This window comes from Mustelus asterias, chromosome 27 (genome assembly GCF_964213995.1).
Source record: "Mustelus asterias chromosome 27, sMusAst1.hap1.1, whole genome shotgun sequence".
NCBI lineage: Eukaryota > Metazoa > Chordata > Chondrichthyes > Carcharhiniformes > Triakidae > Mustelus > Mustelus asterias.
The window spans coordinates 7,045,281-7,062,154 of NC_135827.1; the positions used below are offsets into that span (position 1 = coordinate 7,045,281).

The 16,874-nt window shown below is 44.0% G+C and overlaps 1 protein-coding gene across 6 annotated transcripts in view; it reads right to left on the minus strand.

Moving 5' to 3' along the window:
• Positions 1-16,874, minus strand: part of fam118b (family with sequence similarity 118 member B) — a 49,869-nt gene that overhangs the window by 32,743 nt on the left and 252 nt on the right. For 2 of the 6 annotated variants that reach the window (XM_078198827.1, XM_078198826.1), the window contains exon 1: positions 11,483-11,544. The exons of 1 other annotated variant lie outside the window; for it this stretch is intronic. The gene's annotated coding sequence lies outside the window, so the exon portion shown is untranslated. Of the gene's footprint in view, positions 1-11,482; positions 11,555-15,889; positions 15,909-16,874 lie in introns of those variants that run through there. 3 more of the 6 variants (XM_078198828.1, XM_078198829.1, XM_078198830.1) reach the window with 3 other exon arrangements.

The following is a 16,874-nucleotide window of genomic DNA, read 5'->3' on the forward strand; positions in this document are numbered from 1 at the left end:
CAATAACTTTTATAACCATCACCCCACTTATGTGACATGGCAAATAAAATTAAAGGCCACTGTCTTTATTACAAGATTTTACGCAGCTTTTGTTGCTCACTTAAGACAGGAAAAAAGAGAAAAAAGATCAAATAAGGGCCTCAATTGTGGTCTCAGCCCCCCCACTATAATCCTTAAACACGTGACTGTGTGGCCAAATTCCCCTCCAATTCAATTTTCAAGTTTGCTGACGACGCCACCATAGTGGGTCAGATCTCAAACAATGACGAGACAGAGTACAGGAATGAGATAGAGAATCTGGTGAACTGGTGCAGCAACAATAATCTCTCCCTCAATGTCAACAAAATGAAAGAGATTGTCATCGACTTGAGGAAGCGTAAAGGAGAACATGCCCCTGTCTACATCAATGGGGACGAAGTAGAAAGGGTCGAGAGCTTCAAGTTTTTAGGTGTCCAGATCACCAACAACCTGTCCTGGTCCCCCCATGCCGACACTATGGTTCAGGAAGCCCACCAATGCCTCTATTTTCTCAGAAGACTAACGAAATTTGGCATGTCAGTTACGACTCTCACCAACCTTTACAGATGCACCATAGAACGCATTCTTTCTGGTTGTATCACAGCTTGGTATGGCTCCTGCTCTGCCCAAGACCACAAGGAACTACAAAAGGTTGTAAATGTAGCCCAATCCATCACGCAAACCAGCCTCCCATCCATTGACTCTGTCTACACTTCCTGTTGCCTCGACAAAGCAGCCAGCATAATTAAGGGCCCCACACACCCCAGACATTCTCTCTTCCACCTTCTTCCTTCAGGAAAAAGATACAAAAGTCTGAGGTCACGTACCAACCGACTCAAGAACAGCTTCTTCCCTGCTGCTGTCAGACTTTTGAATGGACTTACCTTGCATTAAGTTGATCTTTCTCGACACCCTAGCTATGGCTGTAACACTACATTCTGCACTCCCTTGTTTCCTTCTCTATGAACGGTATGTTTTATCTGTACAGCGCGCAAGAAAAAATACTTTTCACTGTATGTTAATACATGTGACAATAATAAATCAAATCAAAACCTTTCATAACCACACCATCCTAATGCATTTTACTTCCAAAGAAGCATTTTTGAAATGTACTTGCAACAATCACAGGATCAACAGACATGCTACCATTCATACTAGCGTTGCAGGGTGGTTTGCTCTGAAGGCATTTGGGATCTTTATCGGACATTTTGCCCATGCCATGTTTAGAATCATAGAATCCCTACAGTGCAGAAGGTGGCCATTCGGCCCATCAAGCTTGCACTGACAGCAATGCCCTATTCCCATAGCCCCACGTATTTACCCTGATAATTCCCCCTGACACTAAGGGTCAACTTAGCATGGCCAATCAATCTAACCCACACATCTTTGAACTGCAGGAGGAAACCCACGAAGACACGGGAAGAACATGCAAAATCCACACAGTCACCCAAGGCCAGAATTGAACCCGGGTTCCCTGGCACTGTGAGGCAGCAGTGCTAACCTCTGTGCCACCATGCTGACAAGTTAAGATGGACTATTTGATGTGGCAGTGCAGAGACGTGCTTAACTCTCAGTACCTGCCACTATTATTGGGTGACAAACATGTCCAGTTTCCCAGCAGAAAGAAAAATCTGATTTGCTGTATTTGGTTTGCTATAGAAGAAATGCTGAACATTGCTGCCAGTGCACTTGCTCTGTATACAAACTATCCTGTTTTGAGTCATTATCCAAAAGGGTGGCTTGCAGTGCCCACAGTTTGAGCAAGCTGGCATTGTTTGCTCGAAGATGTCTGCAGTCCCAAGCAGTGGGTAACACAGCAGCTGCTCAAGCAGGAAGGTTACACATTCAGCTCCCCTTGCCGAAAAGCAACATATGATCAGGCCCCGCGACAGTGGTAATTTCCCAACTGCAAATTGGCCAGCACATTTTCTCTATTACAATAGGGAGGACACTTCAAAATGTACTTTATTGGCTCTGAAAAACTTTCAGCTAAAGTAGTAGGTTCTGGATAGAGTGGATGGGGTGAAACTGTTCCCATTGGCAGAAGAATCTAGAAGAGGGTGATGATTTAAAGTAATCAGCAAAAGAGGCAATGGAGACATGAGCATAATTTTGTTCATACAGCGAGTGGCTAAAATCTAGAGTGCATTGTTTGAGAATGTGGTGAAGGCAGATTCAATTGAGACATTCAAGAGAGATTTGGTTTGTTATCTGAAAAAGGTGGTGGTACTGTGTTACGGAAAGAAGGCAGGGGAGTGGCATTATGTAGACTCTTCATTCAGAAAGCCAGCACAGACACAATAGGCTGAATGGCCACTTTTTGTACTGAAAAAAATCTGTGATTTGAATCCTTCAATCATTGTGAAACAGGATATTTTGTTAGCTACATTTCATCAACAAATTAGACCAGAGTTGAACAACTCTTCACTGGTCACAATGACAGAATTATGGAGTGATGTCCACTACAAACATGTTGCAAGAGCATCAATAGACCATCCAGAACAGGTTATAGGCAGAATTCTATGTCTTTCTGCAAGAGGAAAGGGAAAATCCTTTTAAAAAAGGAACATGCATGTTACTGAATGCAGCTCAAAATAAAATATTTATATGTTTGATTCAAATGTGGAAGCAAGTTCAGGGGGGGAAAAAGCAAAGCTGTGTTTAACAATCTTCATGGGAAGAAGGTCATGTCACTGGATTAGTCATGATGTGGAGATGCTGGCGTTGGACTGGGGTAAACACAGCAAGAAGTTTAACAACACCAGGTTAAAGTCCAACAGGTTTATTTGGTAGCAAAAGCCACACAAGCTTTCGGAGCTCCAAGCCCCTTCAGGACTCACCTGAAGAAGGGGCTTGGAGCTCCGAAAGCTTGTGTGGCTTTTGCTACCAAATAAACCTGTTGGACTTTAACCTGGTGTTGTTAAACTTCTTACTGGATGAGTAATACAGAGACCCAGGCTAATGGTCTGGAAGCATGGGTTCAAATCTTCCACGGCATAGAGTATAAATTCAATTAACAATTCTGGAACTGAAAGCTCATCTCAGTAATGGTGACCATGAAACTATCATTGATTATCATATAAACCCATCTGGTTACCCTTTAGGGCAGGAAATCTTCCATCCTGACTTGGTCTGACTTACGCGTAACTCCAGATCCACAGCAATATGGTTGACTTTTAACTACCCTCTGAAATAGCCCAGCAAGCCATTCAGTTCAAGGGCAATTAGGGATGGGCAACAAAATGTTGGCCTCATCAGCTACGCCCACATCTCGAGAAACAAGTAAATTAATGAAAAAATTATGCTGTGCTGCTCTGAGTAAGACAAAGCACAAAGTAATAAATTCAAAATAGTAGATGAGAATGAAACGACGAAAAATAAATTGGAAACATTCACTGACAAAGAATGGTAAATAATTAAAACAATAATCAAGAATGTCCCAAACAAATACTAAAAAGAACAAACTAGCATATAATGGCTAAATAAATTAGGGTAAAATTGAAACTAAAATAAGATGCATGCACATGGACAGAGAATGACAAAAGGAATACGAAGTAGTTAGGAATTAAGTTAATAAAATCAGGGAAACAAATGACGAAATTGGATCAAGGAATATAAAAATAGAACATCTGAGACACAAATAATCAAAGCAAAATTTGGATAAGCGTTAGGTCCCTAATAGAATAAGTATAGGGCCCCTAGGTATAATGGATACACACGATAAATTCACAGGTAATGACAGGAAAATGGCAACAATATTAAATGACTGTGTCTTGGCATTTACCAGGCAAACTGCATGGTACACATTACATCAGAAGAAAAGATCCAAAAAAGGAAATGAAAACATTTAAGATAGAAATGGGGGAGATCATTCATAATTTATAATTAATTAGGGAAATTGATTCGTGCAATTACTGTTAAATTTGTATAAAACCTTGGACCACATTGCAGCACTATGAACAGTTCCAATATCTATATTATAGGAAGGACTTCAGAGCATTGGAAAAATGCAAAATTAATTCACGAGAACAACCTCAGAACTGAGCGGTTACACCCAACAGGTTGGGCCTCTTGAGAAGAAAGACTGACGGGAAACCTGATAAAAATGTTCAAAATTATGAAGGGTTTAAGCTGTAGCTATTTGCAGGCACGACCAGAACAGAAGGCCATAAATGTATGGTATTCATTAATAATTAAATAGAAAACTCAGAAGAAACAAATTTACCCAGAGAGTGGTGAGAATGTAGAACTTACTACCACAGGGGGTAGTTGAGGCAAGTAGTATAGATTCATTTAAGGGAAAAATATATAAACACATGAGGGAGAAAGGTACAGAAGGATATGCTGATGAGGTTAGATAAAGATGGTTGGCAGGAAGCTCGTATGAAGCATAAACATTGGTATATAAAAGTGGAGCTGAATGGTCTTGTTTTGTGCTGGAACTATTTCAGCTAGTCGATGCACTGGAGTAACAAAGATTGGGGGCTAAGAAAACAATTTGAGCATGTTTGTTCCAAAGAACATCAGTCTTTTACCTCGTCTCAGAACAGCAGCCCATAGTTACCTAATGTTGCCCAAAGACAATTAAATCATAGGCTAGTGAAACTCCTAATGTTCTCCTTCCACCAAACTCACTAGATACACTAGTTTACCAGATTCTTGAGTGTTTGACCAGAACAAGAGGGCCTCTGTGTTAATTAGTCATGGAGTGACTCACATAACTCATTTGCAATGATGTTTACTCCACGTGCTGTGATAAACAGTGCAGTGCCATATCAAATAGTGTGCAATAAAATGTAGGATGTCAGGTAAACAACATTACTTTGCAGAAGCAATCAGACTCTGCAATCTCAGTCTCTTGCAAATCAACTGGAGCCATTCCAAGGATCAAGACCAGAGAACCTTGGATGTCCAGGGACTTAAAAGTCAGGATTAAGAAACAAAATTTAGCTTTCGGCTCAATACAGCAGAGTCCCTAGAGGAGTATAAACAGTGCAAAGAGGAACTTGAAAGGAAATTAGGAAAGCTAATGGTGCATGAAAAACCTTTGGGTAGAATAAATATTTTTAAATATATATATAAAGAACAAGAAAATAACTAAAGAAAGAGTAGGGCCAATTAGTGGATCTGGAAGATGTGGATACAGTCCTCAAATGAATACTTTGCATCGGTCTTCACAAAGGAAAGACGCAGGTGTAGACATCAGTGGGGAGCCTGTGAAACATTAGAGGAAATTAACTTAGAAAAAGAGAGAGAAGGTACTAGCAGGTTTAGAGCTTTAAAAGCGAATAAATCTACAGCCCCAGATGAGATGTCTCCCAGGGTGTTGAAGGAGGCAAAAGAGGAGATATCAGGGCACTGGGAGTAATTTTCAAATCCTTTCTGGCCACAGGTAAGGTCATGATGTGGAGATGCCGGCGTTGGACTGGGGTAAACACAGTAAGAAGTTTAACAGGTTTATTTGGTAGCAAATGCCACTAGCTTTCGGAGCGCTGCCCTTTCGTCAGGTGGAGTGGAGAAATGCTCACAAACAGGGCATACAGAGACACAAACTCAATTTACAGAATAATGATTGGAATGCAGTCTTTACAGATAATCAAGGTCTCAAAGGTAGAAACAATGTGAGTGGAGAGAGCATTAAGCACAGGTTAAAGAGATGTGTATTGTCTCCAGGCAGGACAGCCAGTGAGATTCTGAAAGTCCAGGCAAGCTGTGGGGGTTACAGATAGTGTGACATGAACCCAAGATCCCAGTTGAGGCTGTCCTCATGTGTGCGGAACTTGGCTATCAGTTTCTGCTCAGCGACTCTGCATTGTCGTGTGTCGTGAAGGCCGCCTTGGAGAACACTTACCCACAGCAAACTACCCAGCCTTCTGGAGTACAGTGACCACGACACCACACAACCCTGCCACAGCAACCTCTGCACGATGTGCCGGATCATTGACACAGATGCCATCATCTCACGTGAGAACACCATCCACCAGGTACACAGTACATACTCTTGCAACTCGGCCAATGTTGTCTACCTGATACGCTGCAGGAAAGGATGTCCCGAGGCATGGTACATTGGGGAAACCATGCAGACGCTACGACAACGGATGAATGAACACCGCTCGACAATCACCAGGCAAGACTGTTCTCTTCCTGTTGGGGAGCACTTCAGCGGTCACGGGCATTCGGCCTCTGATCTTCGCGTAAGCGTTCTCCAAGGCGGCCTTCACGACACACGACAGCGCAGAGTCGCTGAGCAGAAACTGATAGCCAAGTTCCGCACACATGAGGACGGCCTCAACCAGGATCTTGGGTTCATGTCACACTATCTGTAACCCCCACAGCTTGCCTGGACTTGCAGAATCTCACTGGCTGTCCTGCCTGGAGACAATACACATCTCTTTAACCTGTGCTTAATGCTCTCTTCACTCACATTGTTTGTACTTTTAAGACTTGATTATCTGTAAAGACTGCATTCCAATCATTATTCTGTAAATTGAGTTTGTGTCTCTGTAGGCCCTGTTTGTGAACATTTCTCCACTCCACCTAACGAAGGGGCAGCGCTCCGAAAGCTAGTGACATTTGCTACCATATAAACCTGTTGGACTTTAACCTGGTGTTGTTAAACTTCTCACAGACGAGGTGCCAGAGGACTGCTAACATTGTCCCATTATTATAAAAGGGAGATTGGAATAGACTAGGCCAGTCAGTCTAACCTTGGTGGCGGGCAAGTTACTGGAAAGAATTCTGAGGGACAGAATATATCAGCACTTGGATAGATCGCGATAAATCAGGGATCGTCAGCGTGGATTTGTTAAGGGAAGGTTGTGTTTGACAAATTTAATCAACGTTTTTGAGATAACTAGGCATGTGGATGAGGGTAATGCATTTTGATAAGGTCCTTCATGGTAAACTGGTCGAGAAAATAAAGGCCCATGGAATCCAAAGAAAAGTGGCACATTGGATCCAAAATTGGTTGAGAGGCAGGAAGCAGAGCGATCGAGAGACATTTCTGTGACATGGGGGTTTGTTTTCAGTAGGGTTGTGCAGGGCTCAGTGCTGGGGCCATTGCTATTTGTGGTGTACATTAATGATTTGGACTTAAATGTAGAGCGTATGATCAAGAAGTTCATGGATGACATGAAAATTGGTAAGGCATCAAATAGTGAGGAGGATAGCCATAGACTGCTGGAGGATATCAATGGAATGGTCAGGTGGGAAATGGAATTCAACCCAGAAAAGTGAGAGATAATGCACTTGGGGAGGGCAAACGAGGCAAAGAATATTATCTGGAAAGTAGTGAAGTAAGCGGGACCTTGGAATGCCATCCACAGATCCCAGAAGGTGGCAGGCCAGGTAGTTAAAGTGGTTAAGACATATGGGATCCTTCCCTTCATGCTGGAACTGGATAAAAATGCTGGTTAGGCCACAATTGGAGTATTGCTTGCAGTTCTGGTCACATTACAGGAAGGTTGTGCTTGCACTGAAGAGGATGCAGAGCAGATTTACCAGAAGCTAGGTTGGAGAGTCTGAGCTCTGAGGAAAGATTGGGTAAGCTGGGGCTGTATTCCATGCAGCAGCAATAGTTGAGGGGGACCTGATACAAATGTATAAAGTTCTGAGGGGCACAGACAGGGTGGATAAGGTGGCCTTTTTTTCCATTAGTAGCAAGGTTAATAACCAGGGGGCATAAATTTAATGTGGACAACTAAGAAGGGAGTTGAGGAGAAACTTTTTCAGCCGGGGTGGTGGAAGTCTGGAACTTACTGCCTGAAAGGGTGGTAGACTCAGAAACTCTGGTAACATTCAAGAAATATTTAGAGATTCACTTGTGCTGCTGTAACCTTAAGGGCTATGGGTCAAGTGCTGGAAAGTGGGATTAGCGTAATCAGATATTTGTTGACGGGCGTGGACACAATAGGCCAAATGGCCTCCTTCTGTGTTGTAAATGTCTATGAATCTATTCTACATTTAACCAAAAAATGTAATGAATAAACTAGTAGCTTCTGGCTATTCTACCAGCCTGAAGGCTGATCACAGTGCAATATATAAAAAATGAAGTCAACCATAAAAATGCACTGACACAAAATCAGTAGGAGATAATTGCTGATTTCCAGTTATAGCTGTGATTTCCAAAAAAGTACCATTTGAGTGCCTATAAATAATTTCACAATTATTTTCGGTCTGTTTCTTATCCAGTTTCCTATCTCTAGTTGACAAATGCAGTCATAATAAATGGGTATAACAAAACATGACAACCAGCAAGATTAAATAGATATACACCACATGCAAAAAACTATGGACAAAAGCTGGAACAAAATGAATAGTTGTGGCTCAGTTGTACATAGCCTGACATTCCAGTGCAGTACTGAGGAAGTTCCATCTCTCAAAGGAGGTGTTAAACTGTAGCCTTGTCTGACCTCTCACGTGGAAGGATGAAATCAAGCTCAAGAGGAGCACAATGCCTTTTTTCGTCAGCTTGGACCTTGTTTGTCTCTCTTGTGGGGACCATGAATTGGATTCAATTTGAATTTGGTTTTTGGAGTAAGCAAGGAGATGGATTTGGGCCTGCGGCATTGGCTTTGTAACTTTAAAAATTTAGTATTTTTTTTAAAAACCTCATGTGGAAAGATCTCATGGCACTATTTCAAATAAGAGTAGGAGAATTATGCCCTGGTCAATATTTATCTCCCAGCCAACATCGGTAATAAATAGGATATCTGGTCATTATCACATGGATGTTTCTAAGAATGGCTGCACACAGATTGAATGGTAGCTTTCCTACATTATAACAGTGACTACACTTCAAAGTAGCTATAAAGTGTTATGGGACATACCATATATTCTGCACCTTCTCCTTTCCTTCTCCCCGATGTTCTCTATGAACAGTATGCTTTGTCTATATAGCGCGCAAGCAACTCCTTTGCACTGTATACCAATACATGTGGCAATAATAAAATAAAATCAGAGAGACTGCCAAAGTGTGCCAGAGTATCCAATTCTTTTATATCATGGAATGCAACCAGCAGAAAGAGAGAGGATCAAAGTCTGCAACCAGCGAGACATCTGTTTTGGAAAAGATTTCCTGTACAAGGTCAAAATGAATCTAAAGTGTAACCGAGCCTTTAATTTGTTGTTCTGAAGAAATTCATTCTTGAGTTTTCCCACAGCTGAAGATCAAATTCACAACTGTTATATGACAAGCTGTTACATAACAGTTGGGATCTTTTGTGCATAGCAATAACAATTTTTTTGGACAATTTCTGCATTGTAGACACAACAGTTTATTGATTACCAGATGTCCCACACGCCAGACATCGAGCCCATCTCCACAATGTAACCACTACCAGGCAGACCAGGTAAAAGCCTGTGAATTCAGTTTTAAAACCTGTTTACGCTTCTACTCTCCCTGCCTCAAAGCTCTCACCTCTATCTTCGCAGGGCAAACAGTGCACAATGTCATTAATTTTAATTTAATTAATTTTAGCATTGTAAAGAGAACCATGATACAGGTTTTAAAATGCAATCCACAACATCACAGGACAATACGCTACAAATCAACAGTTCAAGCAATTAATTGATTTTGCAGTTGAAGAAACGACCATTATGTTTTAGCTTTTAACAAAAAAGCTCGAGGCTTTCATTCTTCTCAAACAGTGCTAATTCCTCTTTTTTCAAACGACATTACTTCCCATTTGGTCAACATTTTACCACATAATTTGACACACACCAGAGTCAGAAAGCGTGGTTTTAAATCACACTCCAGACAATGCAGTCTGATTAGGATTTTTTTAACGGTTTCCCCTTTAAATAATGTATGCCATTTGTCTCAACTCATGGTAGTGTGCTTCACATTCTAACCACCACTGGGGAAAGAAGTTGCATCTAAATTTCCTATTGGATTGATGAGAAACATAGAAGATAGGAGCAGGAGGAGGCCATTTGACCCTGCAAGCCTGTTCCGCCATTCATTACCATCATGGTTGATCGTCCAACTCAATAGTCTCATCCTGCTTTCTCCCCATAACCTTTGATCCCATTCGCCCCAAGTGCTATAGAAACACAGAAGATAAGTGTCTGATATATACTGCCCTTAGCTTACCCCACAATCTTCTCCAGGTTTTACCAAAGAGATCACCAAACTGTCCTCACTCTACAGACAATTCTCCATACATAACCCCGCCCCCCCCGCCATCTTCACTATGCTAAAACCTTTGCCATGATCACTGTCCCAGCCTTTACCTCCCTGACCCCATCCTAATGATCCCTTCTCTCCTGACCACACCGCCCTCTCCCGAATCCCCCTCCCAACCCCCATTGCCCTTCTCTCTCTCCCCTGCTCCCAAGCTCCTGACCACCCCACAACTAAAACCACCAAATCCTATGACTCTCCCTCCCCTCCCCCATTTCCTGCCCTTCCTGCTTCCACTCCACCTGGGATCCCTCTCACTCCTCAAGTATTTCCCGGACTTCACCTTCCCAGGTTCATCCCTGTGTTCCCCCTGTCCCGGGGGATTCGTTATTCCCAGTCCTGCTCCACTGGGTTTTGCAGGTCTCCCCAGTATTCCTGGTTTCCCCTCCCCCCCCCCCCCGCTCTCTTCCTAAGCTTCCTCAGGGTTATTGCCAATTTTCCTCAGTCTATTCCCAATTTCCCCCAGTCTATTCCTGGGTTTTTAAACAATTCCACCACCTCCTGGGTCATTCCCGGTTATTTTCCCAGGTTATCTCGGGTATATCCTGATTTTCCCCTATTACAAGTTTTTCATAGAATTCATAGAAACCCTACAGTACAGAAAGAGGCCATTTTGCCCATCGAGTCTGCACCGACCACAATCCCACCCAGGCCCTACCCCCAAATCCCGACATATTTTACCCACTAATCCCTCTAATCTACACATCCCAGGACACTAAGGGGCAATTTAGCATGGCCAATCAACCTAACCCGCACAGCTTTGGACTGTGGGAGGAAACCGGAGCACCCGGAGAAAACCCACGCAGACATGGGGAGAATGTGCAAACTCCACACAGTCCTCTTATTCCGGTCTATTCTCAGTTTTTCCCATTCCCGGTTCTGCCCAGTCTATTCCCCCCATCCCTGGTGGTTTTCCCGGGTCTATCCCCCCCCCCCCCCCCATTCCCAGTGGTTATCCCGGTTTTCTCCCCCATTCCCGGTGGTTTTCCCAGTTCTCTCCCACATTCCCGGTGGATTTCCCGGTTCTCTCTCCCATTCCCGGTTCTCTCCCACATTCCCGGTGGTTTTCCCGGTTCTCTCCCACATTCCCGGTGGATTTCCCGATTCTCTCTCCCATTCGCGGTGGATTTCCCGGTTCTCTCTCCCATTCCCGGTGGTTTTCCCGGTTCTCTCCCCCATTCCCGGTGGTTTTCCCGGTTCTCTCCCCCATTCCCGGTGGTTTTCCCGGTTCTCTCCCCCATTCCCGGTGGTTTTCCCGGTTCTCTCCCCATTCCCGGTTACCTCACTCTCCAGATTGTTCTCCGGCCGCCGAACGCGCGCCGCCCGCAGACAAACAGCTCGGCGACGGCGGCCGCGCGCTGCCTGGAGGCGCGGAAACGCCAAACTCAAAACCAGACTCAACACACTCTCCACCCACACACTGACACTCACCCTTAACCCACCCACACTAACCCACCCACACACTGACACTCACCCTTAACCCACTCACCCACCCTTAACCCACCCACTGGCATTCACCCACACTAACCCACCCACACACTGGCATTCACCCTTAACCCACCCACACTAACCCACCCACACACTGACACTCACCCACACACTGACTGGCACTCACCCACACTAACCCACCCACTCACTGACACTCACCCACCCACTCACTGGCATTCACCCTTAACCCACTCACCCACACTAACCCACCAAACACTGGCACTCACCCACACTAACCCACCCACACACTGGCACTCACCCACACTAACCCACCCACACACTGGCACTCACCCTTAACCCACTCACCCACTGGCACTCACCCACCCTTAACCCACCCACTGGCACTCACCCACACTAACCCACTCACCCACTGGCACTCACCCACCCTTAACCCACCCACTGGCACTCACCCACACTAACCCACCCACACACTGGCATTCACCCTTAACCCACTCACTCCTGGCACTCACCCACACTCACCCACCCACTCACTGGCACTCACCCTTAACCCACCCACTCACTGGCACTCACCCACACTAACCCACCCACTCACTGGCACTCACCCACACTAACCCACCCACTCACAGGCACACACACACACTAGCCCACACACAATCGCATCCACTCACACACACCCAGACTCAAAACCAAAACCAGACTCAATCACTCTCACTCACCCACCCACTCTGCCAGACCTGCTGAGATTCGCCAGCACCTTCTGCTTTTCGTATGGAAAACAAACTCAAGATCCTTTTTTCTCCTTCACTGGTGTTGCTTTGAACTGCCAACAGAGTCTTCAATTGTCACTTAGGGAATGGAATGGGGAAGCAGCTCAATCAATTCAGCAGCCTAAACTTGAAGATTCTTGATATCTGGGTAGTTCCAGGAAAATCACAAGGGAACGAGGCCGAGTCCCAGTTAATCCTTATTTCTGAATCATGCTTTATACAACAATAAATTGCATTCATTTGGCCGTAGTTAACATCTGAAAATGCTTCAAAACATTCGACAGAAGCTTTTTCCGGTTTCCTCCCACAGTCCAAAGATGTGCGGGTTAGGTTGATTGGCTATGCTAAATTGACCCTTAGTGTGGACTAGCAGGGTGAATATGTGGGGTTATGGGGATAGGTCCAGGGTGGGATTGTTGTTAGTGCAGGCTCGATAGGCCGAATGGCCTCCTTTTGCACAGTCGGAAATCTGTGAAGATGTCAATTAAGTCAAAGAAGGAAATAAAAAGTCTGAGGTCATGTACCAACCGACTCAAGAACAGCTTCTTCCCTGCTGCTGTCAGACTTTTGAATTGACCGACCTTGCATTAAGTTGATCTTTCTCTACACCCTAGCTATGACTGTAACATAACATTCTGCACTCTCTCTTTCCTTCTTTGGGGGCGGCACGGTAGCACAGTGGTTAGCACTGCTGCTTCATAGCTCCAGGGACCTGGGTTCGATTCCTGGCTTGGGTCACTGTCTGTGTGGAGTTTGCACATTCTCCTCGTGTCTACGTGGGTTTCCTCCGGGTGCTCTGGCTTCCTCCCACAGTCCAAAGATGTGTGGGTTAGGTTGATTGGCCATCCTAAAATTGCCCCTTAGTGTCCCGAGATGTGTAGGTTAGAGGGATTAGTGGATGGGATATGGGGGTAGGGTTTGGGTGGGATTGTCATCGGTGCAGACTCGATGGGCCGAATGGCCTCTTTCTGTACTGTAGGGTTTCTATGATTTCTCTATGAATGGTATGCTCTGTCTGTATAGCACGTAAGAAACAATACTTTTCACTGTATGCTAATATATGTGACAATGATAAATCAAATCAAATATTTGACGTGTTCAATAGCTTTGACAAAGAGGTGTTTCTTTCTAATGAAGGGACCTAAAAGACAGTGGTGGAGTAGCAAAGACATTTAGGGAGGAAATTCCAGAATGTTACATTTAGTTGGCCGAATGTACAAACACCACAATAATGGCTGGAGCAAAAGGGAATGAGGCAATGCAAAACTGGCCAGAGATATAGAATACAGCATTCAGAGCACGGGTACTTTATTTATGGAAGCAGATTTACTATGGTCTTACACTTAGTGAAATAGGTTATGCAAGGACAGAACAATTAAGGCAATTTATGTTCACAGGGACACTGACTATAGTCTCACTGGGTGCCACCTGAATTGAGATCTGGAAGCAACGGGAAGTGGATCCAAACATCAGGAAGTACTGGGAATAGGGTCCCTAAGTTGAACAGTATTCTGAGAGCCGCTCCTGGGGCTGGATACAGGTGTCCAGGAGTCGTGTAGCATTTTCACCTCTGAATCTAGGAGATTGTGGGTTCAAATCCAACTCTAGCACTTGAGTACAAAATAAAAGGTTGATGCTCTAGTAGAATGCTTTTTATAAAAAAATCCTTTCATGGGATGTCAGCGTTACTAGCAAGACCAGCACTTATGTCCCATCACTAATTGCCTTTGAGAAGGCAGTGGTGAGGTCCCTTCTTGAACCTCTGCACTTCATCTGGTGCAGGTATTCCCATAATGTTGTTAGGGAGGGAGTTCCAGGATTTTGACCCAGCGGTAGTGAAGGAACAGTGGTATATTTCCAACTAGTGGAGAACATGCCCCTGTCTACATCAATGGGGATGAAGTAGAAACGGTCGAGAGCTTCAAGTTTTTAGGTGTCCAGATCACCAACAACCTGTCCTGGTCCCCCAATGCTGACACTATAGTCAAGAGAACCCACAGCTTCTGCTTTCTCAGAAGACTAAGGAAATTTGGTTTGTCCACTACGACTCTCACCAACGTTTACAGATGCACCATAGAAAAAATTCTTTCTGGTTGTATCACAGCTTGGTATGGCTCCTGCTCTGCCCAAGACAAGGAACTACAAAAGATCGTGAACGAAGCCCAGTCCATCACTCAAACCAGCCTCCCACCCATTGACACTGTCTACACTTCCCGCTGCCTTGGAAAAGCAGCCAGCATAATTAAGGACCCCATGCACCCCGGACATTCTCTCTTCCGTCAGGAAAAAGATACAAAAGTCTGAGTCACATACCAACCAACTCAAGAACAGTTTCTTCCCTGCTGCCATCAAACTTTTGAATGGACCTACATTGCATTGAATTGATCTTTCTCTACACCTTAGCTATGACAGTGCAGAATGTAGTGTTACAGTCTCCTTTCCTTCTCTATGAACGGTATGCGTTGTCTGTATAGTGCGCAAAAAAACAATACTTTTCACCGTACACCAATAGATGTGACAATAATAAACCAAATCAGATCAAAATCAGGATGGTGTGTGCCTCAGTGGTGTTCTCATGGATCTGCTGCCTTTTTCTTCGAGGCGGTAGAGGTCATGGATTTGTAAGGTGCTGCTGAAGGAACATTCGTGAATTGCAAAGTACTTCTTGTAGATGGTACACTGTGCGTCAGTGGTGGAGGGACTGAACGTTTAAGGTGCTTGATGGTATGCCGATAAGCAGACTGTTTTCAGATGGGGCATTAGCATTAAACTGAGGCCTAGCTGCCTTCAGTTGAATGCAAAAGATCCCTTTATATTTAGGATGAGTCGGGGCATTATCCCTGGTATCCTAGCCAATGTTTATCAATCCATGCATCAAAATAGCTGTTTGGCCTGAAGATAGAAGGTTGAAACTAATTCAACTTTTTGTTGTAGATTGGGAATTCAATCCCTTTGCCTGAAGAAGCTTGGGAGTTGATTGACCATTCAACCTGGCAACTAAAAGAACTGGAGGGACAGATCTCAATGGAAGCTTAGATTCTTCACACTCAGCCTCATATAACCAAATAAGCAAGCAGCTTGATGGATAAAGTTAATTGAACAAGCAACAGAGAGCTGAACACAATCCTTTACATAGCCAGTAATACATCAGTAAAATCCCTTTCCTCGATAGAGATTTCTAACCCTGATTTTTAGCAAACTATGTGACACTCTCTGGACATTTGGGTAAATGTTTTGAGTTCCAAGTTCAAAGTGCTGACAGATGCGATTAGGTGGGAGTTCAGGTGTTTCTAATGTGTTGGTGCAGACTCAAAGGGCTGAAGGGCTCTTCTGTACTGTATGGTTCTAAGACTTTATGACTCTATTCCTGAAGATGAATGGTTTGCGCTCCATAATCGGGAAACAGAAACTCTACCTGTATGGATTTCTCAAGCGTTTTCTTTGGAAACTTTAATCATAGTGATGAGCTTACCGTGTGTCAAACACGCCCAGGTTGCCAAAAATAGTAGCTGCAAAATGGCATGAAAATAGAAAGTCCTAGAAAGAATCAGTTGGTCTAGTAACATCTATGGAGAGAGAGAAGCAGAGTTAATGTTGCAAAATAGAGTAAGCTTGGGGGAAAACATAAAAACTGACTGTAAAAGTTTCTATAGGTATGTGAACAGAAAAAGATTGGTGCAGACAAGTGTCGGTCTCCTACAGTCAGAAACAGGGAAATTTATAATGGGGAACAAAGAAATGGCTGACAAATTAAACACAGTAAGAGTTTTAACAACACCAGGTTAAAGTCCAACAGGTTTATTTGGTAGCAAATACCATTAGCTTTCGGAGCGCTATTCCTTCGTCAGTGGAAGTGGAGTGGAATTCTGCTCCATCTGACGAAGGAGCAGCACTCAGAAAGCTAATGGTATTTGCTACCAAATAAACCTGTTGGACTTTAACCTGGTGTTGTTAAAACTCTTACTGTGTTTACCCCAGTCCAACGCCGGCATCTCCACATCATGACAAATTAAATACATACTTTGGTTCTGTCTTCACAAAGGACACAAATAACATACCAGAAATGTTGGGGAACACAAGGTTTAGTGATTGGGAGGAACTGAACAAAATCAATATTAGTGGAGAAATGGTGTTGGGGAAATTTATGGGATTGAAGACCAATAAATCCCCAAAGCTTGATAATCTACATCCCAGAGCACTTGAGGAAGTGGCCCTAGAAATAGTGGATGCATTGGTTATCTTTCAAGATTCTATAGATTCTGTAACAGTGGTTTGTGACTTTTGTCCTCAATAATTGGGTGCCTTTTGGGTTGCCAACTTGGGTGGACATATTCTGGGAGATGTCACCACATGCCTGCCTACCTCCCTCCAACTGACCCACCCCCAGATTCCTTCTATTGGTTACCCACCCTACATGTGCTTCATAATGGCGTGCTGCCTTCCCAGGGTGTCCCAAT